Here is a 15,702-nt window from a genome sequence, read left to right as displayed (position 1 = left end):
CAACAAGCCAGACAGGGTCCCTCATCTCATGGAACTTGCATTCCAAAGGGGACAGAAGGCAAGTGAATAAACACAAAGCAAATTCCCTTCTAATTGTAGTAAGTGCTGTGAAGCAAATGAACAGTGACCTAACAGAGAACATCTTGGGGAAAAGGGGATCTGTGGTGGTGACGTTTGAGTTGGGATGTAAAGAATGAGAAGTAGCCACCCATGAAGAACAGGGAGAATGTTCCAGGCAGAGGGATGACAGGTGCAAAGGCCCTGCAGTGGGAAATCACAAGAGTCATCTGGCAAATACACAGGAGGGAGTTGCTGAGATTTGAGCATAGCGATGAGGTGAGGAGAGGTTGAAATGAAACTTGGTGAGGCAGGCCAGACTTTATAGGCCTTGTAGGCCACAGCAAGGAGGAGCCTCATTTTAATAAATTAAAGGTAGATGTTTTGTCACTGTGGTGCAGAACAAAGGGGATAAGTGCCCAGATGTTCCTGGGGGGAAAATGGAGCTCAGGTGAACCGAGGGGACACTATTGTTGAAAAGCATGCTTTACTGGGCACGGTGGCTCATGCCTGTAATCCCAGCACTTTGGGAGGCCAAGGTGGGCAGATCACTTGAGATCAGGAGTTCGAGACTAGCCTGGCTAACATGGTGAAACCCCATCTCTACTAAAAATACAAAAATTAGCCGGGCATGGTGGCAGGTGCCTGTAATCCCAGCTACTCAGGAGGCTGAGGCAGGAGGATCACCTGAACCTGGGAGGCGGAGGTTGCAGTGAGCCAAGATATGCTGCTGCACCCTGGCCTGGGCAACAGAGCGAGACTCCATTTCAAAAAAAGAAATGCATGCTCATCCCTTTGAGGTCATCACAAGGCCTGGTGATGAGCCCTTTGAGTCCCTGTTTGCCTGCTCAGCTGGGACTCTCTCTCCCACTGCTGGGGACGTGGGAAAGAAGTCACCATTTGCTTACATCCAAAATTGATTCCCAGGGCATAGGGACATCAGAGCACTGAGTGCTCAGTGCTGAGATTAGGGACTCATCCCCAAATGTAGCCAGGAAGCAAGCAAAGGGAACTACAATGCTTGCATTAGTTTCCTATTACTAAACTTCTGACATGCTTAGTGGCTTAAAACAACACAAATTTATTATCGTACCGTTCTGTAGGATGAAATTCCAATACAGGTGTCATCAAGCAGAGTCTAGCTGTCAGCAGGGCTGCGTCCCTCTCTGGAGCCCTTTGGGACAATCCATGTTCATTTCCTTGACGTTCGGCTCCTGAAGACTCTACATTTCTTGGTTTATGGCTCCTTCCTATGTCTTCAAAGCTGACAGTGGCAGGTTAAGTCCTTCTCACACTGCCATATCTCTGGCTCTTTAATCACATGTCCCTCTGATCACAGTCTGGGAGGGCTCTCCATTTTGAAGGACTCATGTAATCAGATTCAGCCCACCTGGATAATCCAAGATACCTTCCCCCTCTCAGGATCCTTAATCACATCTGCAATATCCCTTTTGCTATGTAAAATGACTTACAGATTCCAGAGATTAGGATGTGGACATCTTTTGGGATCATTATTCTGCCTGCCACAATGCAAGTTTATGGCTAAAGGAAGGATAAAAGTGGATGGATCTGGGATTCTTCAGATTGACACATCCGAAGATTCTACTAAATATATATTTTTAAAATTTCAATTTATATTTTAGATTCAGGTGGCACATGTGCAGGTTTGTTACAAGGATATGTTGGCTAAGTGCAGTAGCTCGTTCCTGTACTCCCAGCACTTTGGGAGGCTGAGGCAGGAGGATTGCTTGAAGCCAGGAGTTCAAGACCAGCCTGGGCAACCAAGTGAGACCCCCCCCCCATCTTTATAAAAAATTAAACAATTAGCCAGGTGTGATGGTGCATGCCTGTGATCCCAGCTACTTGGGAGGCTGAGGTGGGAGGATTGTTTGAGCCTAGAAGGTTGAGGTTGCAGTGAGCTGTGATCATTGCCACTGCACTCCAGCCTGGGTGACAGAGTGAAACCCTGTTTCAAAGAAAAAAGAAAGATATATTTTGTGGTGCTGAAGTTTGGGCTACTGTCAATCTCATCAGCCAGATAGTGAACACAGTATCTAATAGGAAGTTTTTCAGCCCTTCCCCGCTCCCTTTGGAGTCCCTAGTATCTATTGTTCCCATCTTTTTGTCCATGTGAACCCAAGATTTAGCTCTCACTTTTAAGTGAGCACAGGCAATACTTGTTTTTTGTTTGCTTGTTTGTTTTTCCTTTTTTAGATTTTATTTGTTTATTTTTAGATACAAAGTCTCACTCACTATGTTGCCCAGTCTGGTCTTGAACTCCTGGACTCAAGCAATCCTCCTGCTGCAGCTTCTCAAAGTGCTGGGATTACAGCCATGAGCCACTGTACCCGTCGATATTTGGTTTTCTGTTTCTGCATTAGTTCGCTTAGGATAACGACCTCCAAATGCATCCACGTTGCTGTAAAGGACATGATTTCAATCCTTTTTATGACTGTATAAATCCTTTTGATGGGCTCTTTTTTCTAAAGTTTTATGCTCTGTCATATACAAATATGAACAGTAGGAATAATCATCATTTACTGGGAGCCCATCTGGCACCAGGTATTTTCTGTAACTTCTACTACTTACTACTCATAGTAATACACAGTATTTTATGTTTGTTGAGTGCTTGCTACATGCCAAGCATTGTAAGGAGTGCTTTGCATGTGTCATAAGAATGAAAACTACTTACATGTTAACAGTCTCTTTTTATCTCCCTCCAGCAGCTGAAGAAATTTTTGCCTTTGCCCACTTGTCTTCTCCCGCTTCCCTGCTGTTCAAAGGGTATTTCATCTTTGTAAATTATGTTCTTAAACTTCAGGGGTTCAAAATCAGAAGAATGGGTAAACAGAGACTGCACTGTTACCTCAGAGCTTCCTTTCACTGTCATTTCAGAAGTGCCTTCCCAGGTCTCCTATATTGGGTCTCCCGTGTTCCATTTTATTTAGCTGCTGTTGCCCATTTTCAGTGTACCTGTATATACGCTGCTCTGGGAGCTGGGCTTGAGACCCTGTACACCACACATCTGCTTTGCCAGCTTGCTTTCCATTAGACTTTGCCCAGAGGGGTGCCAGTGGGAGGCTGGGAGGCTGAGGGAAGGAAAGGGATCTGCTCCTTCCTGTTTGCTCCTTTTTCCTGTCAGCATCATCACAACAGCATTTTCTCACCCTGGAAGCCACAGTTGGTTCCAGTGGCAGTGGCTGGTTTTCAGGTGCATTTTCCCCCACATTCTCAGAATCAGCTTCACTGTGCCCATGAAGTGACACCAGCAAATCCCAGGTGACGGATGCATCCTCTTCAGAAATCTGATTCTCAGCGCCTTGTGGTTCCTTCTCTGAGGTCTTGAGGCACAGCACCAGAACAGCAATGCCTCTTTCTCAGACATCCTGGTGCCAGCTCTGTAGAACTCTTCTTCAAATTTGCACATCCCAATACTAATACTCTTCCTTTAATTATCCCATCCTAGGTGGTTGCTGCTTTCTGGAGCTATTACTTTCTTTTTTAATTTTTTTTAATTATTATACTTTAAGTTCTAGGGTATATGCGCACAACACGCAGGTTTGTTACATATGTATACATGTGCCATGTTGGTGTGCTGTACCCATTAACTCGTCATTTACATTAGGTTTATCTCCTAATGCTATCCCTCCCCCCTCCCCCTACCCCACGACAGACCCCAGTGTGTGACGTTCCCCACCTGTGTCCAAATGTTCTCATTGTTCAATTCCCACCTATGAGTGAAAACATGCAGTGTTTGGTTTTCTGTCCTTGTGATAGTTTGCTCAGAATGATGGTTTCCAGCTTCATCCATGTCCCCACAAAGGACATGAACCCATCCCTTTTTATGGCTGCATAGTATTCCATGGTGTATATGTGCCACATTTTCTTAATCCAGTCTATCATTGATGGACATTTGGGTTGGTTTCAAGTCTTTGTTATTGTGAATAGTGCCACAATAAACATACGTGTGCATGTGTCTTTATAGCAGCATGATTTATAATCCTTCGGGTATATACCCAGTAATGGGATGGCTGGATCGAATGGTATTTCTAGTTCTAGATGCTTGAGGAATTGCCACACTGTCTTCCACAATGGCTGAGCTAGTTTACAGTCACGCCAACAGTGTAAAAGTGTTCCAATTTCTCCATATCCTCTCCAGCACCTGTTGTTTCCTGACTTTTTAACGATCGCCAGTCTAACTGGTGTGAGATGGTATCTCATTGTGGTTTTGATTTGTATTTCTCTGATGGCCAGTGATGATGAGCATTTTTTCATGTGTCTTTTGGCTGCATAAATGTCTTCTTTTGAGAAGTGTCTGTTCATATCCTTTGCCCACTTTTTGGTGGGGTTGTTTGATTTTTTCTTGTAAATTTGTTTGAGTTCTTTGTAGATTCTGAATATTAGCCCTTTGTCAGATGGATAGATTGTAAAACATATTCTACCATTCTATAGGTTGCCTGTTTACTCTGATGGTAGTTTCTTTTGCTGTGCAGAAGTTCTTTAGTTTAATTAGATCCCATTTGTCAATTTTGGCTTTTGTCGCCATTGCTTTTGGTGTTTTAGTCATGAAGACCTTGCCCATGCCTATGGCCTGAATGGTATTGCCTAGGCTTTCTTCTAGGTTTTTTTTTTTTTTTTTTTTAAGACAGAGTCTCGCTCTGTCGCTGGGCTGGAGTGCAGTGGCTGGATCTCAGTTCACTGCAAGCTCCACCTCCCGGGTTTACGCCATTCTCCTGCCTCAGCCTCCCGAGTAGCTGGGACTACAGGCGCCCACCACCTCGCCCGGCTAGTTTTTTGTATTTTTTAGTAGAGGTGGGGTTTCACCGTGTTAGCCAGGATGGTCTCGATCTCCTGACCTCGTGATCCACCCATCTTGGCCTCCCAAAGTGCTGGGATTACAGGCTTGAGCCACTGCGCCCGGCCCTCTTCTAGGGTTTTTATGGTTTAGGTCTAACATTTAAGACTTTAGTCCATCTTGAATTAATTTTTGTATAAGGTGTAAGGAAGGGATCCAGTTTCAGCTGTCTACATATGGCTAGCCAGTTTTCCCAGCACCATTTATTAAATAGGAAATCCTTTCCCCATTTCTTGTTTTTGTCAGGTTTGTCAAAGATCAGATGGTTGTAGATGTATGGTATTATTTCTGAGGGCTCTGTTCTGTTCCATTGGTCTATATCTCTGTTTTGGTACCAGTACCATGCTGTTTTGGTTACTGTAGCCTTGTAGTAGAGTTTGAAGTCAGGTAGCGTGATGCCTCCAGCTTTGTTCTTTTTGCTTAGGATTGTCTTGGCAATGCAGACTCTTTTTTGGTTCCATATGAACTTTAAAGTAGTTTTTTCCAATTCTGTGAAGAAAGTCATTGGTAGCTTGATGGGGATGGCACTGAATCTATACATTACCTTGGGCAGTATGGCCATTTTCACGATATTGATTCTTCCTATCCATGAGCATGGAATGTTCTTCCATTTGTTTGTGTCCTCTTTTATTTCATTGAGCAGTGGTTTGTAGTTCTCTAGAGCTATTACTTTCATGATATCTCAGTATGTCCTTTTTGCCTTTTCAGTTCTCCAATACTTGGTTAGCAATTCTTTTTATTAAATTCTCCCTGCCACAATAACTGGTATGGTTTCTGTTTCCAGGAATGGTCCCAGGAAGCAAACTTTCAAAGCTACAATATTGTTTGAGTTCTGTTCTTGAACTTGAATGCAGTGCTGAGGTCCTTGCCAGTGACAAATGGGAAGATAGTAATTCACAGCATGTAGTGGTAATGCAAATAATCCAACTATCACCTGTGTTTGTTTTCAGTGCTTACTAACAATTATAGTACTTGACATTTATGATGGTAATAATGGCTACAAAGACTATGGAGTAGGATGGTTGCTTCAGAGTATATTGGAATGCTTATAGAAAGAAAATAACAAGTTTTGGGCTATGAACTCCCGGATCAAGTTATTGTCAGAGAACCAGAAAGTTTATATGGCAGCCTTAAGGAATCTCATTTCTTGCACACTGACAATCATGTGAATAATAACAAGTTTTAAAAAGAAATCTCATTTCTTATAGTCACAGGACTGACTTCCCTGAAAACTGATGCAAAATTGAAGAGTGCAGTTTGAAGAATTATGTAACTATAAACTACAGCCTTATCAAATCTCTTGTGTGAATATCGGGGCATTGATTGGAAAGTAGTAGGACCCTGAGACTTGGAAGGGGGATATCTGGGTAGAGTCAGATGAACCTGAGAATCTTGAACCTCTAAGCCATTCTGATCTTCTATTTTCCAGTTGATATAACCTGCACTCTAACATCTGAGGAGAATAGCTTTTCATTGCTTGAAGACCCTGTAACAATATCATGACACATCCCAACTATCCTTTGTTTCCTCTACCTATAATAAGGGTCTTATCTCTTAATGCTCTAGGGGACAAACATGAAGTTTGATTTATAAACTTGTAATTCCAAAAAACTGCAATATTTTGCAAATATAAATTGACAGTAACGTGAAGAATATATGTGGGAATGATTCCAAGGAATAGATTGCAAATTTATATCAGGCTAGATTTGATATGAGTGCCCTTACCCGAGGTTCTGTATTTTATATGTTTACTTAAGTAGCTGAAAGTGGCTTTAACAGTTTACTTAGTTCATTGAATTTTGGACTCAACAATAATTTTATGAGTTTGAGATGCTACAACATCTGTGACATATGCGAAAAAAAGGAATACAAAGAGGACGAGAGTGTTGGGATAGTTTTATCACCTGAATATCTCTCTCTTTTACTACATCACCCTAGAAAGTCAGGGGACACAATTTTCACTAAGAAATTGAGAAAGATATGCATGAGGGGAGCACCAGTGTTTAAAACTTAGTGGTATGTATGACAATAGAACTTGCACAGTTGAGATTTCAGTAAGATGATGAGATTTGGGTATAGTAGATATCAAGTGGCAGACTTTAACTACCAGAGACAAGGTATGCACATTTATAGTAATGGGAAACAGTAGTATAGTAAGCATCAAGGCATTTTGACCCCATTTTGGTAGTGGCTAATTGATCACAGTATCCCCAGGAATGAAACAAACAAAGAGCCTACTAGAAAATTACTTAATCTGGCTGGGTGTGGTGCTTCATGCCTGTAATCCTAGCACTTTGGGAGGCAGAGGTGGATGCATCACTTGAGCCCAGGGTTTGAGACCAGCCTGGGGAACATGGCAAAACCCCGTATCTACAAAAAATACAAAAATAGCTGGGTGTGGTGGCATGCACCTGTAGTCCCAGCTACTCAGGAAGCTGAGGTGAAAGGATTGCTCGAGCCTGGGAGGTTGAGACTGCAGTGAGCCATGGTCATGCCACTGCACTGCAGCACTCCAGCCTGGGTGGCAGAGCTAGACCCTGTCTCAAAACAAAACAAAACAAAACAAAACAAAAATTACTTAATCGATGCAATAGGAAAAACTCCAAGTCAGGAATAATGAAAGGAAGAGGTTGGGATTATTACAATAGCAGCAGCTAAATCTAGTTTGTAGTTTTTCTAATACTTGCAGAACCAGCTTTATAATGTCTCATTCAGAAACACCAGCACCAGTTGCCTGGTGTCCCCTCCTTAAATGTCTAGTTCCTATGCTCACAGGGACCCTCCTCTGAGCTCAGAGATATCAACACCAGCTAGGTAGTACCTCTTTAGAGCTTTGAGTTTCGGCTCTTGGGTGCCCTTCTTCTAAGTTTTTAAGCATTAATACTTCCATCCTCTTTTTTAGGTTCCTTCAGCCCTGAGAATGATAGGAGCTTTCTGTAATTCTTACATTTTTGATGCCTTTAAGGTTAGTATTTACCCTTCCAGTTACCTAGTTAATAAATGTACACCTAGGTAGCATTTTTAACATTATCTTTTTCTATTTATGTAATGGTGCAGATTGTGTCATCTGGATGGCCACTGACATACAGAAATTGGCAGCAAAAGTGACCTCAGGAAACAGACTCTCAAAGATGGTATTTTGGGATTGGTTCAGTCATAGCCTTGCATTTCTTGCCAATGGAAAATGGGATGCTAGTGTCCAGGCACACAGTGGCATCATGTGTGTTGGATTATGCTGAAGTACCTACTGGAGACTTCTCCCAAAAAACTTTCTGCCATTTCCTAGAATGATTGTAAGAATCATTTAATAGAATTTCTCACTTGCTGAGAAAAGGGAATTACCCAGAGCTTTCAGGAATTACTAGGTACTATCTCTAAATTGATGCTGATTTCTGGAGATTCAAAATTCCACAGTGCCACCAATAAAATAAGGGCTATTATGGCCAGGTGACATATGGACTCTTAAATCAATTTCAAATCACAGACGGCCCAATATGTCCATGGACCAATTGTGTAGTTATTTTCCCAGTTAATTAATGTAAATTGGATAGACATATTTAGTAACTAGAAGAGTACCAGTCTTGGTTGTCTGACCCATGGAGTAAGGACCATGATGGTTGGGAGAATCAAATGGAAGCCACTGGAACTTACTCTATCAAGATAGTAAACAGAAAAACAATACCATATTTCTGAGAGAATTACAGAGATTAGCACCACTATCAAAGACTTAAAAGATGCTGAGGTGATGAAGCCACATCTACCTTTCCTGTTTGCCCATGCAGAAGGCAAATAGATATTGGAGAATGACTGTACATTATCATAAACTTTATCAGGTAGTTATTCCAAGTTGTGGTTCTATATATAGAAACTTTACCAGAAAAAAAAAAAATCAATATAGCTCCTATTACCTGGCACGTAGCTACTGACCTAGAGAATACTTTTCTCCCCATATCAATTTGTAAGGACCATCAGAAGCAACTTGCTTCTATCCCACAGGGCCAACAGCATACCTTCACAAATTTGCCTCAGGGCTTCACCAGTTCTGCTCTGCGCCATATTACTTGCTGGAGACATCTCGATCATCTTGATATCACACTGGTCTGCAATCTTGTTAACATGATGTTGATCTGGTGAACTAGAATTAGCAGTAATTTAGATGCCTTAATAAGACTTACGCAAATCAGAGAGTAAGAAATAAACCTCACGGAAATTCAGGAATTGTCACCCCAGTGAAGGTTCTGGGTATCTAATGGTCTGGAGCACATCAGGCTATCCCCGAGGTGAAAGATGAGTTGCCATTCTGTGTACCACCTACCACAATAAAAGAGACACAATGCTTTGTGGGCTTTTCTGACTGTTACAAATAACATCTACCACATTTGAATGTGCTATTTAGACACATTTACCAAGTAATATGGAAGGCTACAAATTTTGAATGATGATCAAAGCAAGCAAAGGCTCTGCAGGAAGTCCAGTCAGCTATGCAAATTGCTTTTCCTTTTGAGGCTTTTGATCCCCAGATTCTTTCCAACATCAGTTTCTGCTGCATTGCCTTCTCTCTATCAGTATACTCCAGTGGTTTCATGTGCTCCTTATAACCAGTTGACCAAGGAGAGGAAAAAAAACTCTTCTGCACATAAATACATAAAACGGTTAGGATTATATATTATAGAATGAGTTATATGCTTTGAATTGGAGATCAATTTATGTTTCTATCTCTCCCATTGCCAGAATACATGGGTCTGAAAATCAAGAGGTAGAAATGGGAGTGAGTCCTCTCTTACTATTATATCTAATAGCCCACTTGTAGAATTTGTTTCTCATTTCCAAAATTTTCAGATCTGTTTTTTTTTTCTTTTTTTTTTTTTGAGATGGAGTTTTGTTCTTGTCTCCCAGGCTGGAGTGCAGTGGCACAATTTCAGCTCACTGCAACCTCCGCCTCCTGGGTTCAAGCAATTCTCCTGCCTCAGCCTCCCAAGTAGCTGGGATTACAGGCACACACCACCACGCCTGGCTCATTTTTATATTTTTAGTAGAGACAGAGTTTCACCATATCTGCCAGTCTGGTCTCGAACTGCTGACCTCAGGTGATCTGCCCACCTCAACCTCCCGAAGTGCTAGGGTTACAGGCGTAAGCCACCATGCCCGGCCTGAGATCTGTTGACTTTGAAATTTTTATTCCCCCTAAAAGAATGCCTCCCACAGGAGACACATTTATAGTTCCATTGGCTTCCTAGATGAAACCGTTTGACCACTTTGAGCTTCTCATGCCAAAGACCCAAGAGACAAGGAAGGGTATTACTCTTCTTTGTGGAGATAGAGTAATTGACCTTGGTTACCAAGAAGGAATTGAATTTGGCTACACAACGGGAACATGAAGGTCAATGTTTGGAACATAAAAGATTCATTGAGGTATCTCTAAGTACAGGTTTGTGTTGCTTAAGATGGGGATACATTCTGAGAAATTTGTCAGGCAATTTCATCTTGTGTGAACGTAAGAGTGTGCTTACATCAACCTAGATGTTATAGCCTAATACGCCTATGTACCTAGGCTGTATGGTATAGCCTATTGCTCCTGGGCTACAAACCTGTAAGAATGTTACTGTATTCGGCCAGCTGCAGTGGCTCACGCCTGTAATCCCAGCACTTTGGGAAGCTGAGGCGGGCGGATCACGAGGTCAGGAGATCGAGACCATCCTGGCCAACATGGTGAAACCCCGTCTCTACTAAAAATACAAAAATTAGCCGGGCATGATGGCATGTGCCTTAAGCCCAGCTACTCAAGGGGCTGAGGCAGGAGAATCACTTGGACAAGGGAGTCAGAGGTTGCAATGAGCCGAGATTGTGCCACTGCACTCCAGCCTGGCGACAGAATGAGACTCTGTCTCAAAAAAAAAAAAAAAAAGAGTGTTACTGAACTCAATACCATAGGCAATTGTAACACAAGGGTATTTGTATGTCTAGACCTATCTAACCATAGAATAAGGTACAGTAGAAATTCATTATTATAATTTTATGGAACCTCTGTCATATATGCAATCCATTGCTGACCAAAATGTTATTATGTAGCACGTGACGTTACTTTCATGTTCATTAATAAAAGGTAATAGAAAACTTCAGCAACCAAAAATGTCAAAGACACTGAAGATTCAGACCTTTCAAGAATGAAGATCTGTGCTATTCTACCAGGTAAGGGACCCTGATCAGCTGAGGTTCTGGCTGAAGACAAAGAAAACAGGATGAGTAGTAGAAGAAGGAAGTTCATAAATGTCAGCTACAGCCTTGTAACCGTTTGCAGAATTCAGACTGTAACAACTGTGCATATTTGCTTTCTCATTTGTGTGTGTGTACATATTATTTTCTTCTTATTTCTCATTCTTTCCTTTATTATTTTCATTCATTCATTCATTCATTCATTCATTCATTCATTCATTCATTCATTGAGATGGGATCCCATTATGCTATTCAGGCTGGTCTCAAACTCCTAGGCTCAAGCAATCCTCTTACCTCAGTCTCCCAAAGTGCTGGGATTACAAGCATGAACCACCATGCCCGGCCTCCCTTACTATTATATACAAATTTTGTTAGACGATAACTTCACAATTTAGTACTTAGATAACAGAATATTCAAATAAGATTTTGAGTACATTTGAGAAGTAATTAACATATGTCAGAGAAGACTATCATGACCATTGGGCTTGGCATCTCTTTCTTTGGAGTAGTAAGAAGATCTGTATCTGAATAGTTGCTGTGAGTAAGGAAACACAGAATTGTTTTGTTGTATGAATATTCACATATATGTAGAAGAGTGTCCGTGAGTAAGTTATTGTCAGCTCCTTCAGTACTCAGCTTTATGATACTAGGATTGGGACTCTGTAAACTACATTTTTTCTTTGCCTACTGGCTCCCTTCTTAGCCTCTACCAATATAAAGCACTAGAGCTGGTTTTCTTCTGATGCCTGTGAGCATCATCCCAGGGGGGGCTTCTTTATCCCGACAGCAGCAATTCCTTCTGTTGGCAGAAGCTGATGCTAGTTTGCACTTTGTCCAATATTTGAAGAACAAGCCTCATTGTACCCACCTCAGAGATACCAGCCCTAGTAGGGCAGGAACATCAGCTCAGAGGCCTGAGTTATAGCTCCGTGGAGCCCCTTATCTAAGCTTCTAAGTTTTCAATACTCCAATGTCTTCTTTTGGTTCCCTAAGTCTTAGAGATGATAGCTGCTTACTGCAGTTGCTATGTCTATGATAACTTAATGTTAGCTTACCCTTTCTGTAAGCTAATTGACAACACTGTGTCTAGTTAACAGTTACGATATTAACAATACAAAGATATTATATTCTATCTATTTAAATAATGCGTGTGGTTTTGCTCTCTCAACTGGACCCTGGTCAATATGGACCCTTTGGTCTGTTTGAAATTGTGGCATGAACCAGAGCTGCAGCCCAAGTTGACATCTCTTTGCTGTCTGTACTCTCACTACAGATAATGTACTTTATGCCTTTAAACCTTATTTATATGCTAATGAACCTGAAATTCATGCCTCTTGCCCTGGCCTATCATGAGAATTACAGACATATATTATACTATCTACTTGATATCTCCACTTGACAAGTTAAGTATATCTCAAATTTAATATGGTCAAAATGGGACTCATCATTCTCTACGTTCCTATCACCCACCCAAGTCTGTCCTCCCCAGGTTTTCTTCATTACGGTAAATTATACCTGCCACCAGTTCCTCAAGTATAACATAGAAATCACCCTTGATTTCTTTCTTCCTCACTCTTCGTATTCGATCCATCAGCAAGTCTGATAAAAATATCTCAAAAATATTTCCACATCTCACCACTCTGGTCGAAGACACCAGGCTCTCCAGCCTGGACATCTGCAAAGCCTTCTTTCATTTTTTTTTTGAGACGGTCTTGCTCTGTCGCCCAGGCTGGAGTGCAGTGGTGCGATCTTGGCTTGTTGCAACCTCTGCCTCCCGGGTTCAAGTTATTTTCCTGCTTCAGCCTCCCTAGTAGCTGGGATTACAGGTGTGAGCCACCATACTCAGCTAATTTTTTTGTTTTTTTAGTGGAGACAGGGTTTCGCCATGTTTGCCAGGCTGGTCTCAAACTCCTGACCTCAGGTGATCCACCCTCCTCGGTTTCCCAAAATGCTGGGATTACCAGCGTGAGCCACCGTGCCCGGCCCATGCCTTCTAAAAGGTATCCCTTCTCCTGCTCTTGCCATTCCCCTACACTCTATCCTCTATGCAGCAGTCAGAATATTCTTTCAGAAACATAAATCGGAGCACATTAAATCCTACTGAAACTTTACTAACATAAATATTTTCTTTTTTTTTTTTTTTTTTTGAGACGGAGTCTCGCTCTGTCGCCCAGGCTGGAGTGCAGTGGCCAGATCTCAGCTCACTGCAAGCTCCGCCTCCCAGGTTCACCCCATTCTCCTGCCTCAGCCTCCCAAGTAGCTGGGACTACAGGCACCCGCCACCTCGCCCGGCTAGTTTTTTGTATTTTTTAGTGGAGACGGGGTTTCACCGTGTTAGCCCATGTTGGGATGGTCTCGATCTCCTGACCTCGTGATCCGCCCGTCTCGGCCTCCCAAAGTGCTGGGATTACAGTAACATAAATATTTTAAGGTGAACATGTTTTATCCTAGTCTAAAGGCCTTATCAAATGAGGTCCCTGTTCATGCCTCTGAATCACCCCCTGCCACTCTCTCCTTAGCTTTCCTCTTGAGGCTGATGCATTTGTGAAAGTCCTAAAGTTTCATAGAAAGGAGCATGAACCTAAATAGGCGGAGATGCATGGACAAAATTCTAGGGATCAGTCCTGGCGTGGTGGCTCACGCCTGTTATCCCAGCACTTTGGGAGGGCAAGGTGGGTGGATCACGAAGTCAGGAGTTCGAGACCAGCCTGGCCAGCACAGTGAAACCCTATCTCTATTAAAAATACAAAAATTAGCTGGGCGTGGTGGTACGTGCCTGTAATGCCAGCTACTCGTGAGGCTGAGGCAGGGGAATCCCTTAAACCCGGGAGGCGGAGGTTGCAGTGAGCCAAGATAGCACCACTGCGCTCCAGCCTGGTGACAGTGAGACTCTGTCTCCAACAAACAAACAAACCAAAACCAAAACCAAACAAACAAAAAAACCCTCTAAGGATCGACATCTCATGGCCCGGGAAATGTTAGTCTCAGCCACAATGAACTGAGTATGAACTACCTACCCATTCCCACCCTGACTTGCGGCCTATTCTTTAAGATAAATTTCACTCCTGGAGATCAACCTCACTCCAACCCACCTCCATCCACCTCACTACAGACCCTCAATACCTGACAAGTTCCTTCCAATCCATTCGCAAGAAATTACAACACAGAGGAAACGGAGAAGCTGCTTTCTTACGTCCTATGTCATGCATCCGGCTGTTGCTCTCCCTGACTTCTGCTATTAAAGCTTTTGTCAGAGTGGAGAAACTAAACTCTCTGAGCTTGAGTAGAGATTGTCTTTGGCTCTGGCTGTTGCAATTTGAAACATTACCCAAGTTTCCAGTAACAGATCCGGGGCTAGAAGAGGGAGCCTGTGGGTTTTTTTTTTCTGTCAAGATTTATCCTCTTTGGTACTTGTGGTTGTTCAGGCGAACTTAATAGTGAGATAATAGCTAGATACATCCGTTTCACTTGGTATTGGAGACACAAGCAAGGAGATCTATGTCATTTGGTCTGTCAATCAATTAGGAATAATCTTTCTAAGTTTAGAAAGAAAAATCTCTGAGCCCTGCCTCAAAACCATGGCATCAGAATTTTCTGGAATGGAGCAATGTTTATGTGAAATTAAGTTTAAAAAACTTCGTGAGTTATTCTGACGCACATCCTGGATAAGAATGGATGATGCTTTACTAAGCTTCCCAGGTGATTTAAATGTCCCTGCCCTCCAAGGAGTCACATGAAACTCCAACTAGAGTTATAATCTTAACAATTGCCTCACAGTTCATCATCGGAAAGTTGAGAAAAAGAGTCAAGGGAGGTAAGTAGTCCTCATCCCCAGCCCACACAGCTTCCCAGAGGCAGGGCCAGAGCCTCAACCCATGTCTTTGAATGAATGGTACAGAGAGGGAAGGCGGAGTTGATCATGGCAGGACCAATCAGAGAGAGAGAACTTCCAGCAATAAGAGAAGTCCTGAACAGGCTTTTAAAAAGGATATGGATAGTTCCAAGGCAGTCAGGTCTATACGGAGGGAAAAGGTAAGGCATCCCCTCCCCCAACATGCCGCCTCCACAACTATGATAAATTTCTCCAACGAAGGTAAACTCTACCTGGCAGGATTGCTGGAAGAATGGGAGGGTAACATCTGGTGAAGGATAAAAATAGAAAGTATTATTGGGCTTTCTGAGGCTGCTTACTTGAAAGAAGAGCATAAATCATTCCTTTGCCCAGAGCCCTTGTCTGTTCTTTATGCCTTTGACTGTGGGTGTGCAGCAGGTGGGGAGAGAGAAGGGGCTGGTGAGGAAATTTCTCATCAGTGGAAATCCCCTCTTGGTCATGCATCCATTTGAGGGAGTTGTGGGGGTTGCAGCCATAGTATCCATGGCAGGGGAGCATATCCAGAGGATAACACAGCAACAGATGTGAATGAGAAAGAGGGAGAGGATCAAGACGGGCAGACATGGGGGATACAATGATAGAAACAGAAAGTCCCATGGAGAAGTAGGAAATGAGAAAAGAGAAGAAAGGAACAGGATGGAGCCTATCATACTCTAAGATTTATCTTATATGCCTCACTGAAGTT

Source organism: Theropithecus gelada, chromosome 13 (assembly GCF_003255815.1).
Source record: "Theropithecus gelada isolate Dixy chromosome 13, Tgel_1.0, whole genome shotgun sequence".
Classification (NCBI taxonomy): Eukaryota; Metazoa; Chordata; class Mammalia; order Primates; family Cercopithecidae; genus Theropithecus; species Theropithecus gelada.
This window is presented reverse-complemented; position numbering follows the sequence as displayed.